The 24559-nt window shown below is 37.0% G+C and overlaps 1 protein-coding gene across 1 annotated transcript in view; it reads left to right on the top strand.

Annotated features, from left to right (window-relative positions):
• The window catches only part of CHRM3 (cholinergic receptor muscarinic 3), a 479047-nt gene that overhangs the window by 112363 nt on the left and 342125 nt on the right, over positions 1 to 24559 (top strand). Inside the window, exon 2 of the mRNA XM_027594112.2 lies at positions 23121 to 23233. The gene's annotated coding sequence lies outside the window, so the exon portion shown is untranslated. The remainder of the gene's footprint in view (positions 1 to 23120; positions 23234 to 24559) is intronic.

Here is a 24559-nt window from a genome sequence, read left to right as displayed (position 1 = left end):
AAGCTAATAACTTTTGATGATTTAATTAACATCTGTAAGACTCAGTTTCCTCATCTACAAAAATAAAGTTAATCAGAGATCCCATCTCAGAGTCTTATGAGGATGATAGGACATAATGAATTTAAGATACTTAACAGCGTGTTGTATCGGAAGCATTTTTAAAAAAATATTAACTATTTTTAATTATCATCTAATCATAGTACAGTTTTTTTTTTTAAAGATTTTGTTTATTTATTTGACAGAGACACAGCAAGAGAGGGAACACAAGCAAGGGGAGTGGAAGAGGGAGAAGTAGGCTTCCTGCCGAGCAGGGAGCCCGATGCGGGACTCGATCCCAGGACCCCGGGGTCATGGCCTGAGCCGAAGGCAGACACTTAACTGAGCCACCCAGGCGCCCCCGTAGTACAGCTTCTTAAAAATCTATTTTCTCATTCTACATGGTTACTTTCTATAAGGATGGGCACAATGACATTTATTTTGTATTTCTATATTATGCAAAGAGCTCACCATGCAGTAGAAATTTAGGAACTATTACAAGTTACCTAACTCCTCCAACTCTCAATAATGAAGACCACATAGGATATATGAGGATTAAGAGGGAATGTTAAACTGATTAGCATGGAAATCCCTTAATAAATGTCAGCAACTATCATTCTGTAATAAGTTTGAATAAATGGATGGATGAATTCGGGAGGGAGTAGAACACTTTTATGTTGCTGGTTTCTATTTATTATATGGAAATGATGGCAAATCACAGCTGTCCGTGTCAGCTGTCTCCTAGATAGACCTCACTGTGTGATGAGTTATGAGGAGTCTTGAGACTTTGTCTTATTAATATGCAACAGGACTGATTCCTGCTGTCATCCAGGGAGTAAGTACTTTATTGATCAGTGAGAGACTTGGCAAGTCTTGCTGAATGTCTCTTCTGACAATAAAATAAACACTTTCCATAGATCTTTCAGGTCTGCACTAGATTTCTTCTGTTTGAAGGTGTAGGGCATAATGGTGACAGAGGTAATTTGTAAATTCTAGTAATCCATCTATAGTAAATGCCAAAACATAACTTGAATAGGGTAACTGGCAATTTTCGTTATAAGTAGAACCTACAGATCCTGGGGCAGCAGAGGTTAGAGAGGGAAATAAAAGGGCATTCATTTAGTTTGGGATGGGATGGAGACAACCATAACAAAATCTTTTCTTCTGTAACTCCCCAAAACAGTATGGACGTTTGTTTTCTTATTCAGGCCTAAAAGAGCAGTCTTTACTTGTTGAATTCTCTTCCCCACCTTCCATTCACTTCTCAACACACTGAAGTCTTTTGAACAATTGTTTTGGCAATGGTTGCCTTTAAAGAAAGAAAATATGATTAAAAAATTGCTACTGAAGAAATACTTGCAAGTCTTGCTTTTTTTTCAGAGAATATTCCACATCGTAGAATATAGCATATCTTCAGTTTAGTGATTATCAGCTACTTTGATGTGGTAGTTTGAGAAGTGAATATATGAATTTTTAATTTCAAATGTCTTTCATTTTAAAATTTAAATAGCTAGTACATTATGAGATGTCTTGTTAATTACCTGTTACTTTACTTGGTTAATTATGCATTTTCCCATTTCAGTCCCTTTATCATTCATCTTTACATCAACCCAACAGTCATTTGTCTTCAGAGATTACCCTTTGCAGGTTCAATGGTAGCTTCAGGTTCTGGTCTCACCCCTGTTCTTCTAATAAAAACACTTTTAACCGACAAACAAATTCTTTTCTTGAACCTTCTCTCCAACCTTGCTAAGCTCTCATGTCTCTTTTGATAATAAACTCCTACAAAAATAGAATAAATTAAATTGCACAACTGAATTAGCTACTAATTTCCCAGTTCCTCAAATGCAATTTTCTATCCCAACAAATGAGCTAAAACTAATATAACCTTTTTATCTATATTGTTCGGGCCAATAAAATTTATGTTGACATTAAAACTGAGCAGCTCTAAGTAGTGTGCCTATAAAAATTAATGATTAAAAATCTTAAGAAAACTGGGACTTTCTGAGTATGACCCATACTAAAGAAAAATTAAAAAAGAAGCAGCATTTAATAGAAACTGTCAATGTGAGGGCCCAGGTGTGGAATTTAGCATACAGATACTCAGTGGAGCTATGATAAATATGTTCAAAGAACTAAAGGATTCTATGCTTTAAAGAATTGAAAGAAAGTATGTGAATGACGTATCACCAAATAGAGAATATCAACAAAGAGGAAAAAATTATATTTAAAAAAAATGAAAATTTACTTGAGGGACTCAAAAGTAGACTTGAGATGGTAGAAGAAAAAATCAGTGAACCTGAAGATTTATGAATAGGAATAATTCATGAAAAACAGGAAGAATGAAGAGCAATGAAGAGAGCATCAGGGACTGTGGTACAGCATCAGGTGTACCAACATATAGGAGTTTCAGAAGAAGAAGGCAGAAAACACAGAAAAAATTTGCAAAACGAATGACAAACTTTCCAAATTTTTTTAAAAAATATCAATCTACATATCTAGGAATCACAACAAACTCCAAGTCAAATAAACACAAAGAGAGCCATGCCTAGACACATCATGGTCAAACTTTCGAAAGACAAGAACACAGATAAAATTTTGAAAACAGACTAACACAAAGACAAAGACATTTAATAGAGACAAAGATATTTATAATGCTCAAAGTGTTTATCAGGTAGATAAAAAATTTAAAAACATATAGACACCTAACAACAGAGCTCTAAAATATTGAAAGCAAAACTTAACAAAATTGAAACGAGATAGAGACAATTCAACAAGAATAGTTTGAGATTTCTACCCTTAACAATTGATAGAATAATGAGACAAAACCAGCAAGGATATAAAGACTTGAATAACACTCTCAACTAACTTGAAATAAAAGAAATCAGTAGAACACTCCTCCCCAAAACACTAAAATACATATTATTTCAAGTGCGGATGGAGCATTTTCAGGATAAATCAAATGCTAGGCCCATGCAACAAGAGTCAATAAACTTAAAAATGTTCAAGTCACACAAACTGTGTTCTCTCACCATAACAAAATTAAATTAGATATCAAAAATAAAAGATTTGAGCTAATCCCCAAATATTAAACATTGAACAGAATACTTCTAAAACAACCCATGGGTCACAGAAGAAATCACCTAGGAAATTTTTAAATATTTTGAAATGAATGAAAAAGAAAATATAGCATATCTAAATTTGTGAGATACAATGTACACAATGCTACAGGAAATTTCAGCTTCAAGTTCCCACAATATAATAAAAGGAAATTGCAAATTATTAATCTAAGCTTCATCATAAAATACTAGAAAAAAGAGGGACAAACAAAAATGAAAATGTGCAAGAAAATAATAAAGATTGCCGTGGAAATCAATGAAATGGAAAACAGGAGCACAGTAGAGAAAACCAATAAAAACAATAGAGAAAACATAAACCAAAGGTTGGTTCTTTGAAAAGATCAGCACAATGGACAAACCTTTAGCTAGACTCACCAAGGAAAAAAGAAAAGTTACAAATTGTCAAAATCAGGAACAAGAGAAGACATCACTACCAAATAACCAAGTTAAAGGCATTGTAAGGAAATACTTTGAACTGTTTTCTGCCAACATTGGACAATTGTCTTGAGATAGATAAATACCTAGAAAGATACAAATTCATAACTGACTCAAAAAAATAGAAAATCTGAATGGCCAATAAGTAAAAAAATAGAATTAGCAATTTAAAATCTTCAGATAAAGGAAAACCCAGGCCCACATGACTTCCTTGGTGAATTGTCAGATACTTAAGGAAGAAATCATACTATTCTTTTACAAATTCTTCAAAATTAAGAGGAGGAGAAAACATTTTCCATCTAATTCCTTGAGTCCAATATCATTGTCATGTCAAAGCCAGACATCACAAGAAAACTAGACCAATATCCCTCATAAATATAAATGCAAAAAAAATCAACAAAATAGCAAATCAAGTCATTGTGTAAATTGACCAACATGTGTAAATTAGCTGTGATTTGTCACTTAAAAACAAAATTATTTTAATACTCAAATTCATCAACTAATGTACCAAATTAATAGAATAAAGGGGAAAATACATGATCATTCTAAAAGATGCGAAAAAGATGCAAAATCCAATACGCATTCCTGATTTTAAAACAAAAGTGAAAACAAAAAACCGTCAAGAAACTAGGAATAAAACAGAACTTTCTCAGTCTATTAAAAGGCATGTACAAAAAACGTACAACTAATGTTATACTGAAGGATGAGTGAGTGATATTTGAACCCTATCATAGGGAACAAGTCAAGATAGCCAGTCTCATTACTCTACTCACCATTCTATAGGACATTCTGACCACTTGCAGTAAGGCCAAAATTAAATTTAAATAAAGTAAATAAAGGGGCGTCTGGGTGGCTCAGTTGGTTGGGTGTCCAACTGGATTTCAGCTCAGTTTATGATCAGGGTCGTGAGATTGAGCCCTGTGTCAGGCTCCATGCTCGGCGCGGAGTCTGCTTGAGAGTCTCTGTCTCCCTCTGACCCTCTCCCTCCTCCCCCAACTCCCTCACCCTTACTCATATGCTCACTCTCACTCTCTCTTTCTCTCACTCTTTTTCTTGGTAAATAAATAAAATCTTGTAAATAAATAAATAAATAAATAAATAAATAAATAAATAAATGGCATCCAGATTAGAAGAAAAGTAAATTGCCTTTATTGGCAGGTGATGTGATCCTGTATGCAGAAAATCCTAAGCAATCCACAAAAATTCTGTTAGAACTAATAAAAGTGTTCCACAATACCAGAGAATATAGTATCAATAAGCAGAGTCAATCACATATCTGCATACTATCAATGAATTTTCTGAAAATGAAAATAAAATAACTTCATTCACAAAGAAATTAAGTATGTAGGAATACATTTAGCAAAAGAAGCTACTTATACATCAAAAATTTCAAAGCACTGCTGAGAGAAAGAACATATTAGCTGAGAGAAATTAATGAAGATTTAATGAAATAGAGAGACATTTTATGGTCATGGATGGAAAGACTCAGTTTTGTTAATATGGCAGTTCTTGCCAACTTTATCAAAAGATTCAAAAAATCCTATCAATATCCCCCTAGGATCTTTGCACAAAGTGCTAAGCTGATCCAAAAATTTATGTGGGAATTCCCAGCATCCAAAATAATCAAATGATTTTGAAACAGAAGAACAAAGTTGGAGAACTTAATACTTCCTGACCTTAGACCTTAATATAAAACTACATTAATCAAAACAGTGTGATAGCATAAAGACAGATACATAGATCATTGATTTTCCTTAGCATATCTAAAAGAAGCCAGATAGAAAGGGTTTTTATCTGTATGATTTCATTTGTATGGCATTCTGGAAAAACTTGAATGGAAATCAGAGCAGAAGTTGCCAGGGGTGCGGTAGTAGGAGGACACTGACTAGAAAGGGACACAGGTACTTGCTAGGGTGATGTAAATATATATTGTAATATTTGGCATGGTTACTGTACTGTGGACATTTATAAAAAGTCAACAAGCCATACACTAAAAAAGGGGTGAGTTTTACTCTATGAAAATTATTCCTAAACAAATTCAACTTTAAAATTAAAGAACATCCTGAACTTATTTATAACATGTTAGTAAATACTGCCAATTTAGTTAAAGAGCATAAACCTTTGAATCAAAGCACAGTGATGTTTGTGAACTTAGGCTTTGCCACTTACTAGCTGAAAAACTTATTTTCTCTTCATTAAAATGCAGTGGTGGGATCCCTGGGTGGCTCAGTCGGTTGGGAGTCTACCTTCGGCTCCAGTCATGATCCCAGGATCCTGGGATGGAATCCCACTCCTTGCTCAGCGGGGAACCTACTTCTGCCTGCTGCTCCCCCTGCTTGTGCTCGCTCTTTCATTCTCTCTCTAACAAATAAAAAATAAAATCTTTTTAAAAAATGCAATGGCAATATCTACCATGTAATAAGTATTATACTTTTCTCAAATTGGAAATGATACATTTAGAACAGTTATGTGAATGCCACATAATTTTGTATTAATTTTCTTCATCCTTTATCTTAAAATATTGAAAATATCAACTAAAAGTTGAGGATTTCTCTGTTTTTGTCTTTTCTGTTGTGCCATTTCAAAGATAGAAAATCTGAATGAAGTGCATTACTCTTCCCTTTGCTGATCCTGTTAAACAAACTTTATTCTCTAGTGCAGGGAATTTAATTCCCCACACTAGACCAGTTGACTTGTCATCATTAACCAAGAGCTATCTCCCATGCTCAGAATGGGCCATCATTTCTTGTGTTTCTGTGTTGTCCAGTCCAAGCTCAGATAGATGTTTTGTGGGAAGATTTTCTGAATCAACCCAGTTTGGCATACACATCATGTCAGTATCTTCAATAACCCTTCTCATTAAAATGTGCATAAATTTATATACCTTTGATTTCTTTTATATGTTGAATTATTTGTCTTTTTCATGTCTTAAAGTTAAAACAAGATTTATCTCACTGCATTGCTAAATATATTCTTGAAGGAGTAAGATTTTCTGCAACCAACACATGTGAGCTTCATGGCATGTAGAATCATGTTTTGTACCAAGCTCACCATGTTATGTGTTTGATAAGGATAATAAAAGAATAGGACTCATTTCAGAACTTGTTTCATGTTATTGCAGTTGACCACTATTTGTTAAAGTTTTGAGGACAAAAACAAGGAAAAAACTACATACGTGATAGGGATGATGAATTTAGATGAGGAAAATTACATTGAAAAATGTTAGAGGATCATGAGAAGATCTCATCAGAAACTTTTATAAATAGATTAATGGCAGCCAATAATTGTATTTAGGGATTAAGCATAAATCATGTAGTTAGATCATGTCAGTACTCCTAAAATCTTAGTAGCACTCTATAATTCTACTTAAAATGGAATTATTCTGAATTAAGTATTTCAAGGTATCATGAATTTGCTTAACTCTAAGGAAAACTGTGTCTATTATTCACTTTGTTTTGTAGAAAAGTATGTCCCTAGAATTGGTTTCTGAGATGAAGAATTTTTCTTACAAGATATGTAGAATTTCCACCCCATTTGATAAAGTAGACCCCGAAAGAAAAGCAGTGTAATGAAAACTGAGAGGCTGAGTATGAAAGTAATTGAGAAAATGCTAAACCAGAAGGGAGTAGCATGATATATATTCAAAGTACTGAATGCGAACTATTTGCAGCTAAGAATACTCTATCCAACAAAGCTATCATTCAGAATAGAAGGAGAGATAAAGAGTTTCCTAGACAAACAAAAACTAAAGGAGTTCATGCTCCCTAAACCAGCCCTGCAAGAGATATTAAAGGGGACTCTTTGAGTGGAAAGGAGAGATCAAAAGTGACAGTATAGAGATAGGAAACACAAAAGTAATAAAAATGAATATTTCTGTAAAAACTTAGTCAAGGAACTCATAAAATATAACAACATATACCTAGAACATGGGGAAGAGAGGAGTAAAGAATGGGTTCAAATTTAAACAACCATCAGCTTAATATAGACTGCTATTTGCAGAAGAGGTTATATACAAACCTCTGGTAACCATATATCAAAAACCACTAATAAATATGCAAAGAATAAAGAGAAAGAAATAGCAAATATATCACTAAAGAAAATCAGCATACCATGAAAAAGAGAAGGACAAGAAAGGATGAGATAAAATCTTCAGAAACAATCATAAAACAAGTAATAAAATGATAATAAATACATATCTATCGATAATTATTTTATTTTTTAAAGATTTATTTATTTGAGAGAGGGAGAGAAAGCCGGGGGAGGGGCAAATGGAGAGGGAGAGAAGCAGACTCCCTGCTGAATACAGAGCCTGACTTGGGGCTCAATCCCACAACCCTGAGCTCATGATCTGAGCCAAAATTAAGAGTACGACACTCAACTGACTGAGCCACTCAAGCACCCCTTCAATAATTATTTTAAATGTAAATGGACTAAATGCTCCAATCAAAAGGCATAGGGTGACAGAATGTATTAAAAAAAAAGACCCCCCCAAAAAAGACCCATCTATAGAGACTCATTCAGACCTAAAGACACCTGCAGATTGAAAGTGAGGGGATGGAAAAACATCTATCATGCAAATGGCTGTCAAAAGAAAGCCAGAATAGCAATACTTATATCAGACAAAACAGACTTTAAGACAAAGAATGTAACAAGAGACAAAGAAGGACACTATATAATCACAAAGGGGACAATCCAACAAAAAGATATAATAAAGGTAAATATTTATGCACCCAACATAGGAGCACCCAAATACATAAAACAATAACAAACATAAAGAAACCTTTTGATAATAATAATAGTAGGGGACTTCAACACCCTACTTACATCAATGGAAAGGTCATCTAAACAGAAAACCAACATGGAACAATGGCTTTGAATGACACGCTGGAACAGATGGATTTAGGAGATACATTTAAAACCTTCCATCCTAAACAGCAGAATACATTCTTTTCAAGTGCACATGGAACATTCTCCAGAATAGATCACACATTAGCCCATAAGACAAACCTCTGCAAGTTCAAGAAGATCAAAGTCATATCATGCATCTTTTCTGACCACAATAGTATGACACTAGAAATAAACTACAAGAAAAAATCTGGGAAGATCACAAATACATGGAGGTTAAATAATATACTACTAAGCAATAAATGGGTCAACCAGGAATTCAAAGAAGAAATAAAAAATTATATGGAAACAAATGAAAATGAAAACACAATGGTCCAAAGCCTCTGGGATGCAGCAAACATCCAAAGTGTACACCAATACAGGCCTACTTCAAGAAGCAAGAAAAATCTCAAATGCACAACCGAACCTTACACTTAAAGGAGCTAGAAACAGAGCAACAAACAAACCCTAAAACCAGCAGAAAGGAAATAATAAAGATTAGAGCAGAAATAAATGATATAGAAACTAAAAAACCAGTAGAGCAGATAAATGAAAATAGGAGCTGATTCTTTGAAAAAAATCAATATAATTGATAAAACTATAGTCATACTTAGCATGAAAAAAAGAGAAAGGACTCAAATAAAATCGCAACTGAGAGAGGAGGAATAACAACCAATATAACAGAAAATCAAACAACTATAAGAGAATATTAGTAAAAACTCTATGCCAACAAATCAACAACCTAGAAGAAATGGATAATTTCCTAGAAACATATAACCTACCAAAACTGAATCAGGAAGAAATTGAAAATTTGAACAGATTGATCAACAAAGAAATTGAATCAATAATCAAAAACTCTCAACAAACAAAAGACCAGGACCAGACAGCCTCACATGCTAATTCTACCAAACTTTTAAAGAAGAGTTAATATCTATTTTTCTCAAACTATTCCAAAAAATAGAAAGGAGGGAAAACTTCCAAATTCATTCTGTGAGGCCAGCATTGCCCCGATACAAAAACCAGAAAAAGATACCACTAAGAAAGAACTGCAGGCCAATATCCCTGATGAACAGGGATGCAAAAACCCTCAACAAAATACTAGCAAATCAAATTCAACAATAATTTTAAAAATCATCACCATAATCAAGTGGGATTTATTCCTGGGTTACAAGGGTGCTTCAATATTCACTAATCAACATGATACACCACTTCAATAAGAGAAATGAAAAGAACCATACAATCATTTCAATAGATGCAAACAAAACATTTGACAAAGTACAACACTCATTCATGATAAAAACCCTCAACAAGGTAGTTTTAGAGGGAACAGACCTCAACATGATAAAGGCCATATAAGAAAAACCCACGGCTAACATCATCCTCAATGGGTTAAAACAGAGCTTTTCCCCTAAGTTCAGGAACAAGACAGAGATGCCCACTCTCACCACTTCTATTCAATATAGTCCTGGAAGCCCTAGTCACAGCAATTGGACAACAAAAAGAATCAAAAGACAATCTAGATCAATAAGGAAGGAGTAAAATTTTCACTATTTGCAATTGCCATGATATTCTATATTGAAAACCTGAAAGATTCTGCCAAAAAACTGCTAGAACTGATACACAAAATCAGTAAAGTCGCAGGATACAAAATCAACATTACAGAAATCGGTTGCATTTCTATACACCAATAATGAAGCAGCAGAAGGAGAAATTAAAGAATCAGTCCCATTTACAGTTCACCAAAAACAGGGGCGCCTTGGTGGCTCAGTTGGTTAAGCGTCTGCCTTCGGCTCAGGTCATGATCCCAGGGTCCTGGGATTGAGCCCCGCATGGGGCTCCCTGCTCAGCGGGAAGCCTGCTTCTCCCTCTCTCGCTCTCTCTCTCTCTCTCTCTCTCTGTCAAATAAATAAATAAAATCTTTACAGTTCACCAAAAACAATAAGATACCTAGGAATAAACCTAACCAAAGAGATGAAAGACCTGAACTCTGAAAACTATGAAAGACTGATGGAAGAAATTGAAGACAACACAAAGAAATGGAAAACATTCCATGCTCATGGATTGGAAGGACAAATATTGTTTAAATGCCTATACTACCCAAAGCAGTCTACACATTTAATGCAATCCCCATCAAATGCCAACACCAATTTGTCACAGAACTAGAACAAACAACTGTAAAATTGGAACCACAAAAGACCCCAAGTAGCCAAAGCAATTTTGAAAAAGAAAAGCAAAACTGGAGGCTTTATAATTCCAGACTTCAAGTTATATTACAAAGCTTTAGTATTCAAAACAATATCATATGGCACAAAAGTAGACACACAGATCAATAGAACAGAATAGAAAACCCAGAAATAAACCCACAGCTGTATGGTCAGTCTTCAACAAAGCAATAAAGAACATCCAATGGGAAAAGGACAGTCTGGTCAACAAATGGTGTTGGGAAAACCGGACAACAACATTGCAAAAGAAATAAACTGGACCACTTTCTTACACCATACACAAAAATAAATTCAAAATGGATTAAAGAGCTAAGTGTGAGACCTAAAACCATAAAAATCCTGTAACACTGGCAGTAACCTCTTTGACATTGAACGTAGCAACTTCTTTCTAGATATGCCTCCCAAGACAAGGGAAACAAAAATAAACTATTGGGAGTACATCAAAATAAAAAGTTTCTCTATAGCAAAGGAAACAATTGACAAAACTAAAAGGCAAACATATGGAATGGGGGAAGATATTTGCAAATGAAATATGCAATAAAGGGTTAGTATCCAACATGTATAAAGAACTTACAGAACTCAATACCCAAAAAATAATCCAATTAAAAATGGGCAGAAGACGTGAATAGACATTTCTGTGAAGAAGACATCCAGATCGCCAACAGACACATGAAAAGATGCTCAATATCACTCATCATCGGGGAAATGTGAATTAAAACCACAGTGAGATATCACTTCACACCTGTCAAAATAGCTAGAATCAAAAAAAGAAACAACAAATATTGGTGAGGATGTGGAGAAAAAGTTTTGTGGGAATGCACTGTTTGTGGGAATGCAAATTGGTGCAGCCACTGTGGAAGACAGTATGGAGGTTCCTCAACAAGTTAAAAATAGATCTACCCTACAATCTAGCAGTTGCATTACTATTTACCCAAAGAATACAAAAACACTAATTCGAAGGGATACATGCACCCCTATGTTTATAGCAGCATTATTTACAATAACCGAGATATGAAAGCAGCTCAAGTGTTTATCAATTAATGATTCAATAAAGAAGATGTGGTATATGTATACAATGGAATATTACTCAGCCATGAAAAAGAATGAAATCTTGCCATTTGCAATGGCATAGATGGAACTAGAGAGTATTATGCTAAGCGAAATAAGTTAGTTAAAGACAAATGCCATACGATTTCACTCACATGTGGAATTTAAGAAGCAAAACAAATAGGCAAAGGAAAAAGAGGGAGAGGGAGAGAGAGACAATTTAAGAAATAGACTCTTAGTTGTAGCCAACAAAGTGAAGGTTACTGAAGTGGGGTTGGGTGGGAGGATGGATGATGTGAACTGAGGGGTGCACTTGTTGTGATGAGCACCAGGTGATGTATGAAATTGTTGAATCACTATGGCATATATCTGAAATTCGTATAACACTGTACGTTAACTAATTGGAATTAAAATTTAAAAAAGGAATATGCTAAAAGAAGGTTATTAAGAGAGAAGAGTGTCTGGTGAAGTTTAATATAATCCTTGCTACAAATTTAAGCATAATCACCTCTTAAGAATATGAGAACAAAAATGACTAAAGCAGGTTCTGTTAAAATATTATTTATGTTTTTTTTGTTTTTTTAAAGGTTTTATTTATTTATATATTTGAGAGAGAGAGAGTTTGAGAGCCCAAGCAGGGGAGAGGGGGAAAGGGAGAGGAAGAGGCAGACTCCCAGTTGAGCGGGAGCCCGACATGGGGCTCGATCCCAGGACCTCCAGGATCATGATCTGAGCCCAAGGCAGACACTTAACCAACTGAGCCACCCAGGTGCTCCAAAGTGTTATTTATGTTTTTAAGTTGATTTTCACTCTAGTTCATTAGTTTCATGAATTTTTTTTTCAAAATGCCCCTAATTAAAACCTTAAATAATTCTGGAGCATCCTTTAACTATTCTGAGCACTCTGATAGAAATAACATATTTTGAACTATTCTCATTCTCATTCTCCGTTGTGGGAGGAAACAAAAGGTCAAATTTTTCCAAGTTTTTAGAATAGAAGAGCATTCTATTCCTTTTATTTCTCAATTTTTGTGTGAACATGGTAATAAAACATACTCAGGCTCCCATGAGTGAGCCAAATTTTCCATGATGGGAAATGGGCACACCAGTGATGAGGCTAATCTGGCTCCCACCTCTACTGGCCCATTGAGTGTGAGCTGACTCAACAGTGCTTGCTAGGTAGTTGGAGGTCCCCTGCTTCCTTTCTTCACCATTATATGTGTGTCAGAATGGCGGTGTCCATTTTAGGCAAACACACACACACACACACACACACTCACTGATTTACAATGATAGGTCTTTAACTTTCAAAGCATTTTCACATGTATATTACTCTATTTTATCCCATGATAGATTGGGAAATGGATCCCAGACTAGATTACTATCCCCTGACTACATGCTGAAGCCAGAATGAGCAATCACCTCTTATCTGTAGAAGTCTACCTTATCGTTTCTGGTTTCAGGGACAGTCCCTGAAACAGAAAATAAACAAAAATTTAAGTTATTGTATGGTGGAAGGTAAATGAAATTTGGCATAATCCACCCTAAGTATGAATTACCAGTTTCCCCATCTGTAAAATGGGGCTAATATAACTTTTCAAGGTAGTAAGAAGGATTAAATGATGCAGTCCGTATTTGGAACAATTAACATTTGACCTAGTCCATGGGAGAACCTCAATAAATAGCAGTGTATAATAAAAATAATAATGTGTAGTTGTAGTAAGGCCCTCATTAATCAAAGGGTAGAGTACCACTGCTGGTGGGTGCTAAGCTTGAGTAATGGCTTACTTTGAAGATCCTATCTTTCTGTAAGGATGCACACCCATTAGAAACTATTCAAGTATGCATCAGGCACTGTGCTAGGCGCTGGAGATGCAGGGGTGAGGAAGAGCCTCTGCTTTCATGCAGCTCACCATGTAGATGCATCTCTTAGCATGTGCAGCCTGGACTGCTTCTACAACTTTTTTCCACCAAATGATTGTACCTTTATGAGAACCTCAGTGATGGAATTCATTCAGCACCAAGTCCTTGTTGAGGGCAGGAGGATGGACAGAATAAAATTGGAATTGACAAGGATGCCCGTCCATCAGGGCCAGTGGTCCAGAGTCTGCATGCTGTGGACTTAAACTCGATTGGGAGCAATCTTCTAATGGTTAATATTGGCATTATGCACTCAGCATATCTGGGGCAAAAAGCTCTTTAATGCATCTTGTCTGTTCTCTCCAAAAGGGAGAGTTCATCATATTGCTGCCATATTACCAAGTTGAGAAATTTGAGTGGAGCGCATCACCAGGTCTTACTTGAGAGACCTTCATTTTCCATCTAGTATGTATTTTAAGTCCTTTACATTTCTTCTTCCCTCTTTGGGCCCCCTGTTTCTAGCACCCCAGACCCACACTTAGTGTGGGATCTGCCTTGTGAAAACACTTTCACGTTCTTGTCAGGCAATTCTTCAGGCTTCTATGTTGCCCTTGGCTTTGGTTTAGGTTTAAGTAACCTTTTATTGGGAAGATTATTTTTCCCGCTCATCCCTACATTTGTTTTTCTGCTTGGGGATCTCTCTCAGCAGGTTTCTGGCCTGGAGCTGCTGTCGATACTTCTGAGGCGTGTTCCCTAACACCATGGGTCCGTCTCATGGAGGTCTGTGGCTGTTGAGAGCATGGTCATAGGTTAGGCCTGGGTAGAGGGGAGGACTGTGAAGCTGGCTATCACCTGGGCCTTTGGGTACAGGTGGCTGCAGCTTGACCTTGACCCAGACAGGTGCCACCTAGCTTGGAATTGTTGATGGAGCAGATTGACAATTTGAAGCATGCTGGGTGAACAATGTGCATTGTTTTCAAGCTGCAAGCCTGCTGCACACATGAAGGACTGCTGAGACTCCATCATAACTTCTACTAGACCTGAGTCTTGGCATGGCCATCTTAAGTCTGTTGCTCCTGATTCCATTCTACACTCGGAGTCCAGGAGGCAGGACTAACACTGGACTCACATGGCTTCTCCTCATGGTGTCGAGTTTAAGTACTGAAATTCTCACTTTGGCTTTGGTTTTCCAATTCCCACAGTGCAGAGTATTTGAGGAAGCCTGTGGCTTGAATGCTCTCCTTTCAATCTCAACCATTTATTTAGATGTTCCAGCTGGAGGACATGGTTACTAGTTTTCTCTTGGCTAAAGCCATCGTCTTCCTATGGCAAGCAGTCTCTACTGAGACGGAGAGCACAGCTTCAGGATTAATACTCAGGAGCTGTGACGGGGGGGAAGAGGGCAATGTTAAAGGGTGCATTCCTGCTGACTGGCCTTGGTGGTTAGTGGTGAGGCTGCTAGCCAGCGTGTTCCTGCGTCCATCAGGAAGCTGTATGCTTGTGGAATCCAGTAGATCCCTGCCCAGAGGTTAATAATCTGAGTAAGTGTGTTCATTGTATAAAACGCGTAGCTTGAGAGCAGCTTAATCATATGCACCATATACCTGTATACTTTAGGACTCTTGCTTGTCCTTTGTGTCTTAATCCTGCCCTCAATATCACTTTGTACATGGCCTGGAAACCTATTTTCTCTAATGTAGTGGAAGTCCATCCTTTTATCCACATTTAGAGTGATACTTTCCGTCCTTAAATGTGTCGGATAGAGAGGGGCCTTGCACCGAGAGACAGTTGCGTGAAGCCACATACTGAAATCCTCAGTGCATTTTGCCATAAGCAAACCTTGCTGCCACTTTAAGCCATGAGGACGTCTTCCTTCTGTCCTAAGAGCACAGTATCCTATTGCCCTAAACGTTTGCTCTAGTCTTCCATACTTAGTCAAGAGAATGCTGAATACCAGCACTAAGGAATGCTTACCCATTTGTCTTTCCCTGGGCTCTGACATTAAGAAGCGTTATCACTTCCAAAGACTAAGGAGCATTTGTTAGATTTGTAAAATATTCTGACTCCAAAATATACCTGACACATCTCTTTACCCAAAATACTAGTAAACCATCATCTTTTTTGAAAACTGTAATATTCATGGGAGGTAGCTGTGTGATTTCTGAGTCATAAATCACTTCCTTTCAAGACAAAACTAGGAAAGTGTCCAAAGGCATTCACGATGATAACCATCTAAATATCCAGGCTGGTAAGGTGGAAAGAGAAAACCCCAACGTTAATTTTTGTGTTCTCTTGGCTGCCTTCCTTCTTACTGTGCTTCCAGGAAACCGAGGCCTTTCCAGGTGTCAGAATCACGGGAGCACTGGCTTCTCCATAGTGGAAAGTGAGCCTGTACTCTAGCAGACAGCATGTAAGAATTTGCCAGGAAGCCCTTCCCATTTAGAAATAAATGCATATTTTGCCTCTGTTGATCTATTCTGGTAGAAAGCTTCCACATTCCAGTAGTGTGTTCCATTAGGTTTTAAGATCATACTTAAGGGTGTTTTTTTTTCCCCTTTCCTTTTGTTTCTTAGGCTTCAAAGTTGACTTTTAAGTTTGCTTTCCTTGGGCTTTATCTCTGGAATCCCTAGCAGATATCAATCAAATGACTGAATTCATAGATTGCTAATTTTGTTGCAATTCGGTAAAGAAATACCCCTTTAGTCACTCCTCCAGTCTAGACACCTCTTGGTCTAATAACAATTCTTTTTCTTCCCTTTTATCATCCATAAATTAACTGGTACATTGGCACGGGATCACGGTCCCTTTTAACATGAAAATTCAGACATTAATCCCATCTGTTCCTTAAGTACCTATTCTATTGCTGTGAGTGTTTAATTGAGCAGCTCTCTGATATGGAGTTAGGTTCTGAAGGATAATTTAATTCAGCTCCCAGTTTCATCCCCCCACCCCAAACCCACATCGTAATTCCTTACATGCTCAGGGTCTGCGATGTTGCAGTGAGTTCTGAATTTACACAGAGCTCTACTCACAGGAATCTTACTTTTCTTCATAAATCAGTTAAACTAGGTTAGATTAGGCTTGGTTTCTGCCTTTGCCCACTCATGGCTCTTTGGCTGTGAAATTCAGCCTGTAAGAACCTCAGCTTCTTTGAAATACCAATAGCAACGGTTTGGGAAGATTGTAGAAAGAAAACAAATCCACATGTAAAGTACCCATCAAAGTGCTTGGCATAAAGTAGGCACATGAGTAGTGCTGTCTGTGATAATGCTCCTGCTCAAAAGGACAGGGAGAAAGAAGAGAAAGAGGAGGAGAGGCAGAGCAAGAAGAGAAGAAAGAGAAGGGGAGGACCACGGAACGGTTAAAGTAATGAGATTCTAGATTGTACCATAGCCTTTTGGGAGCGTTTTTCCAAGTATGTCTTCCTTTAATTTAATAGCTCTCATCTTCAATGTGATCACATAGGGTGATGAGAGTCTCTGAAAGGTTCTTTTTTATTTTTTCTCTTTTCAGGAAGATGTCAATAGAAAGTGTTTCCCACCTTCCCTCTGTTGGCCCTTTGCCCTAACTTTCTATCAGCTGTCTGCATTAGCTAACCTCCACAGCAACCCTCCATCAAAAGGTTCAGCCGCTTGTCTCCCATCATGACGTTCTTAGTTCATAAGAGAGCTCTTTATCCACAGCCTGCCAAATGGATGTCTCAACCCAATCGGATAATACTGGAGTTAGATATCAAATTTAAGAGTTAGAAGCTGTTGTGTCTGTTTTGTAAATTACATAAGAAAAAAAGTCTCCTGGGTTTTGCCTAGTTAATTTAACAGTCTTTACTTAAAAATAATACAGAAGACTAATTGGAACATCAGGAAAGCAAACATAGAATAAGCATAGAAGTTAATTTTCAGTACCACTAGTCTTTAAAGTTTAATAGCCAATAAATATAAACATGAAGTGACAGTTGCCTCATTATAGATGTAAACACATATAAACCTACCCAGTAGCAATTTAAAACAAACTTAGAAATCTACCTCATACTTTGGTTGTGCCTGAGCCTTTTTCGCCAAGGCTATCATTCTTTTTGATTTATTATTTCCTACCTTAACACTGTAGCTGTCCAATGCAGTTATTAAAATAGTTAATTCTTGTAAAAATTAATTTTAGAGTCTTAGCAGAGAAATACCCATCAGATTATCCTTTAGATAGTGAGAAACCTAGCTAAAATGTGTATTTTCATCCAGAATATCACAGTGTGCCCTGGGTATAACCATTAGTGTACTCAAACAATGTATACATCAGCTGTGGATCTCTGGGCATAATCATTGTATGGGAGAAAAGCCACCCACTCACACAGAAGGAGCTGCTTCTGATTCCCAGATGACCAGGTTTCAATCAAGGTCACTTTTTTTTACTTTCTTTCATTGAAGATGCTTTTGACTAAACAGATTTCTTTAAATTTTTGTGACTTTGTTCTCTTATAATGCAATGAGAATAAGAGAACATCAGTTGCCTCGTTAGTAAGGGACACAGGTTAGAACTGCCTTCAGATGAAAAAGTTTGAGACGCAGATGAGCTGTGAGCTGGATATCCTCTGGCAGAGTTAGCTTTCGGGTCCTGTCTGAGCACAGATCAACATGTTTTTGAGCCTCAACTACTGTTCTTGTCAAATATTGTCTCCCTTTTCTGGGTAATGACTTTTGTCATTATCTTTGATGTGGTTCTGCTCTCTGTATGAGATATATATAAATCCTCGGAGTGCAGAAGTCAGCATCGGTGTGTTGATTGCTTATGCTAATTGGCAAATGTTAAGGTAAACTTGTCTCTTTTAAGTAGAGTGGGTGGTTTTAAACGACTCCATTCCAGAGAGAACTTAGCCTCAGTAATTTGTGTGTTTTTTAAAATCTGCCTCTAAATGATTCCATTTCCAATAGCAAAATAAATAGACAAACAAATAGTTCTTAATAAAACAACAGTAAGCATTCTCTTGCTGACAGAAAAAGTGAGATTTCAAATGTGGAGAAGTCTGAGATGTTACCACCACTCCTAAAAATGTAGACATGTCTGCTTCTTTTAAAACATAAAATTTGAACTCAAGCAAGTTCGCCCTTTTCTCAAATAAATTGATGAACTTCAAGTAAGTTAGTTATAATCACACAGTCTTATTTTTACCATAGTGTCTTCCAATATTTATTATTTACTCTGCATGAAATTGCCTGTAATGTTAATGAGTCTATCATAGCTTTTTATATTCTGCGTTTGTAGACACATACCCTTATGTTAGACTAAATTCCGTACTTCTTATAGCAAACAAAGCATAATATGTTTCACAATATAACATTCCATAGTGATAAACTGTTTCCCTTTCGTTGGGTTATAATAATAAATAGTAGTAACAATAACCACCACTGATTGACTATTTACACAGTAAGTATTCTGTTAAGAGCCTTTTTCAACAAAGTAGACACCAAGCTTAGTTTGTTTTATGGAAATGCCTAGAATTTGATATACTTAAGTTTCTACTGTCTGTGTGACACTAGTCAAGAAAAAACTTCCTACTCTTTGCTCACCTTTAACTTCCTCCTCTGAAAAAAATAAGGCTGGAAATGGCTGACCTTGAGGCTGTACCCACCAGAGTCTGGCACATAGTAGATGTTCGAGAAGTGGGGAAGATCATCATTGAGAACTACTCCTGAAGTTGATTTGCCCAAATTAATAAGACAAAGAGATGTATACTATTTTGTGCATATTTTCAGATGGATTTCCAGGATAATTAAGCAGTCGGTGCCCCCGAGAATGTGCTAAGTGTTCATTTTTTATACACCAGATCCTTACCGGGTTTGCGTTTGCATTCTTCTTGTGTTCATTCTTCATTTATTCTTTCAATAAATAACAGATGCCTTGTGCACCAGGCATTTCTGAAGTCGCTGTTACACTCAGGTTGCAGTTGGCATGAATGAGGTGTTGTCCGTTCAACAAGAGTCAAAAGACTCAGGTGTGGTCTCCACTGCTAGGCCAGTAATAGGCAGGCAGAAATGTATGTGGTGTGTGTGTGTGTGTGTGTGTGTGTGTGCACGCGCGCACATGTGTGCATATGTACATCTGTGTGTGTTACACATTTGTCTTCTCCATGAGACTATAGTGGGTCATTTTGACATCACATCATATCAGTGAAGGTGCTCAAGATATAGCCTCCTGGGAAAGACACATGTTAACGGAGAATACACTAAGACTTATAATAATAGATTTATGGACAAAAGGTTGTGCCTGTATAATTCTGCCCAAGGGATTAAAGGTGGCTACAAAATTCACTAACGAATTAAACATTTTTTCAAGTGAATATCAATTTATCAGTGCGATTAGAAAAGGGCTCAATGTTAAAAAGTGAAATCTACCCAAAGAAAGCAGAAAATGCAAAGTCAGGAGAGACCTACCTCTGCGGCAGCCTCTTTCGTATAGCTGTAATTGGCATGGTGGATGGCTGAGTATTAGTACAGGAGGGTGGGAAGGTAAACAGGGTTAGACCTGAAAGAAGACAGGAAGCAGGTAAATATCACACACTTCCCATGTGACAGGCGGTATGCTGGGCATTTTATGTGTATTTTTTCTTATAAGTTTTAGAATAACCCTGTTTTAGAGGTGATGGAAATGAGACTTCGAGTATGAAGTTGTTCAAGGTCACACAGCAAGAATATGGTGGATTTGGTGTTCAGAGCCAAGTCTTTGAGATCAGAACCCCTCATCTCTTCACCAAGATGCAATTAAGAGTTAAATGGGAAAGCACTTAAATGGCTTCTCACTAATTTGGGTTTAATTAACTTCTCTGAAGATAAATCTTCAGAATTTTGTTCTGTGTTGTCTCAAACTTCATTGAGAATACAAAATGGATGTTCTACAAAACTTATTTTTCACTTTCTTTGGTGTCTTTCAAATGTGAATGTTTCTTCTTCATAAAGACAACACAGGTTTTTTTTTATGCTATGTAGCAGATTCTTTTCTTTAAAATAGATTTTTAATTTTTTTAATTTTTTGTTTTTATTTATTTATTTATTTATTTTAAAAGATTTTATTTATTTATTTGAAAGGGAGAGAGCGAGAACATGAGCAGTGGGGAGGAGCAGAGGGAGAGGGAGAAGCAGGCTCCCCGCTGAGCAGGGAGCCCGATGTGGGGCTCAATCCCAGGACCCTGAGATCATTACCTGAGCCGAAGGCAGACACTTAACCGACTGAGCCACCCTGGCGCCCCTTTAAGTTTTTATTTAAATGCCAGTTAGTTAACATATGGTGTTCTATTAGATTCTGGTGTACAATTTAGTAATTCAACAATTACATACAACACCCAGGGCTCATCACAACAGATTATTTTTTATAGGCATTATGCTTTGTTTTGCTTATCTTCATCACCCTTTTATGCATCCTTAGGTACGGCCAGTGAGAACATCTTGAGGTGATGGTGGCCAGCTTTCTCCATCCATGTTCATTGGCCCAGCCTGTGTGCCAGATTGACTGTGATTGAGTCTCACCTCCTTTCTGGTGCCTCCTCCAGGGAAAAGCCCCACTGTCCCCCAAAAGGCCTGGCCATACTCCATGCAGCTGTTGCGTTGCCCCTCGGACTCCCGATCTTCTGGGAGGATTGGATTCCTACCCCTTGCTTCCAGTCTACCCAAAAGCACCTTCTTTCCCGAATAACATCCCCTCCAAAAGGAGAACTAACAACTCTCTAGACCAGAAACCAGCCAACCATTTCAATAAAAGGTCAGATAGTCTGTATTTTAGACTTTGCAGGTCATGCTATTTGTGACCACCTCTCAACTCTTCCATTGTAGCCCAAAAGCAGCCAGACACGAGATGTAAATGAATGGCTGTGGCTGTGTTCCAATAAAACTTTATTTATAGACTCTGAAATTTGAATTGCAAATAATTTGCAGGCTTCTTTTGATTCCTTTCAACGATTTAAAAATGTAGGACCCATTCTTAGCTCAAAAACAGGCGGAAGGCTGCAGTTTGCCAGCCTCTCTCTGCTCTAGACCGACAGTGCTCCAATGGTGCTCACTGCTTCTTCGGTGGGGTCAACTGGGGTCTGACCACTGGGGTGTCTGATGTAGCTCTTTCATGACAGCATCTCTAATCCAGAGCAGCTCTTGCTAGTTCCTTCCTAGAACCTTCAGTCGTTTCTGTTTGCTCCTGTCTTTGTGCACGAAAGGGTCTGGTCATAGGGGGAAGGTGGTTAGGTTCTGTCAGCAAGTCGGTATCTGATCTGGGAATGAAAGGCCAATTCTTTTTCTCTGGAAAATTTCTCTGTTTTTAACCTTTTGCTGTTCTTCAGGAACCTCTCCAGTTCAAGTAAATTAAACTGACTACTGATCACTGCGTAATTCTTCGAGTGAACATATTTGACCTTAATTCGTATGATTTTTCAGATTACTTATTCTCCTTTTTTTCCCTTGAGATTGTGTTGCAAACAGGAAGATAACTTTGGCAAGTAAATGAAAGGATCAATCAAATGAGAGTGTGAATTTAGACAAAAAAGATATGCCAATTCCTACTTTGGTTGTTGCCATTTATTTGTTCATTTACTCAGCAAATATTTACATGTGGCAGGCTCTAAATCCCAAAATGAAACCTCACTCTATAGCACTCCATACAGTGATGAGCAGAGTACCATGCTTGTCTTCCAGAGAACTGCAGGGGAGTCAGAGATCAAGGAGATTCATCTTTCTGTGGTCCTCTTTGTATCTCATATTTGTTACTCATATTGGAGTACGTTTGGAGTACAAGTAGGCGTGGGATGATGGTGACGCATGTACCTGGACTCTCCACATGATATGGTGGAAGACCATGGCTCTGGAGGTCAGAGTCTGGGGCCAGTCGCTCTACTATTCTGAACCTGGAATGCTGTAAACGAGGAAACTATTTATGTTGCAGCTTTGTTGTGAAAGACTAAAAAAAAGTCATACGCAGGCCTGATAGGATGTTCAATACATAGGCCCTAAAAATAATTCTACATCCAAAGATGTTAAATATGCCTTTTGTTTGTTTTGTTCTTTTTTTTTTTTTTTAAGAGAGAGGGAGATAGAGTTGGAGGGGGCGGTGGGGAGAGGCAGACGGAGAAGGAGAGAGAATCTTAAGCAGGCTCCACGCCCAGCACAGAGCCCTATGCAGGGCTTGATCTCACGACCCAGAGATCGTGACCTGAGCTGAAGTCAAGACTCGAATGCTTTAACTGACTGAGCCACCCAGATGGCCCTATTTTGTTCTATATTGGTAAATGTATAGCCTTCCAGTAATGTCATACCAATTTACTACTAAATCTACTACTTCCTAATCAGACTTCTTTATTGACGGCATAGTGTGTTTCCATGGCTATGTACTACGCATTGTGGAGAAAACAGAGATGTGTGAATTAAGGTCCCCTTGCTGGATTGTCAAACATTTTTTTTTAATGCTGTGTATTGGAAAGATACTCTTCAATGAATGATATGAAATAATATTTATTGACTTTGCTATCTCTTTGTGTTTCTTTTTAGATCTGAATGGTGATGGCACACATTTCAGTTACGAGTTGCTCAGTGAGCTGTGGATCGATAGAACTTTAAGCATCCCTGTCATGATGTATGCCTCGAAGCCCCTTCACTATTAGGTATTATCTATACATTATCATTTATGTGGTTATATTGAGATCTTCAACAGAGTGTATACATTCACAATGAAAAATGTGCAAATACATGTGTTCGTGTTATGTTGTGAATATGGCTAGATTTATTCTGGTTGTGTGCCAACCAATTGCAAAATGAAAGAACAGGTTAAAATGTATCCGTTATGTCTGTGATATATATGCATCTCCATAGCAGAGTTTAGAAGAATTGAATTTTACCTCTCCTTTAACAGAGTAAAAAATGTCACTGGAAAGTTGCAATGGCTTTTGGTTGTTTAATATCATATAAATCTGGCAGTATAAAAATTTTACCTAATGTAATGTTTAGAAACACCTCGATTTTATTACAGTCTTAACCAACGGGATATCTGATAATGCTTTCACTTACCCAAAGTGTCACATGGTAATTGACACGTGATGTTTATGGTGTCATGGAAAGGGAATTATACTATGTCTGAAAACCTTAATCTGTTATATCATCTGACCAGTTCCTTATAACATGAAGATATAGTATATCCGTGTATAGTCCAAGCCTCAGTTTCCTCCATCTGCAAAATGAGAGGAAGAATTTCTGCTTTACCTAATTCATAAGATTACTTTATAGGTCCAGTAAGATAATAATGTGAAATTATTAGTTAACCGCAAACCCCATAAAAATGGTATGGCTGTGGTTGACTCATATTTCAGATAGGGAATTGGATAAAAGTTGTGATCATACTTTGCTTTCTTTTTAAGTTTTTTAATTTAAATTCCAGTCATGTTAATATACAGTGTAACATTAGTTTCAGGTGTACAATTTAGTGATTCAACACTTCCATATATCACCCCCTGCTCATCACAACAAATGCACTCCTTAATCCCCATATACTTTGCTTTTTAAGTTGGTTAATACAGCTTGATATTTTGTGTGTTTTTCCTCTAAAATATAAATTATAAAATCATACTTAATTTTAATTCATGACTCAGATGAATTTCTCATATTTGAGAAAATTATGTTTAAATTTTGAGAAACATGTTTCTCACCACACTGCATACACCAGTCCCCAACCAACTGTTAAGAATGGTGTTTCTGCTCCTGATCTCCAGGATAATTTCTTATTAGATTTAATTTTGGGTATTTACACTTGGAGGAGAAAAGATGCATTAGATACTTTTTATGTATAGTTTAATTTCAGGATACTAAGGAAATGATACAGAAATTCAATCAGGTATTAATCATTTGGTTTAATACATTTAATTCCTTTTCACTGCTATCTCTTCAGTACCTCATATGACCATTCTCTTTTGTTAACAGAATATAGCTACTCAGTT

This window comes from Zalophus californianus, chromosome 15 (assembly GCF_009762305.2).
Source record: "Zalophus californianus isolate mZalCal1 chromosome 15, mZalCal1.pri.v2, whole genome shotgun sequence".
Classification (NCBI taxonomy): domain Eukaryota; kingdom Metazoa; phylum Chordata; class Mammalia; order Carnivora; family Otariidae; genus Zalophus; species Zalophus californianus.
Note: the sequence above shows the minus strand (reverse complement) of the source record. Positions and strands in the feature narration are given on the sequence as shown.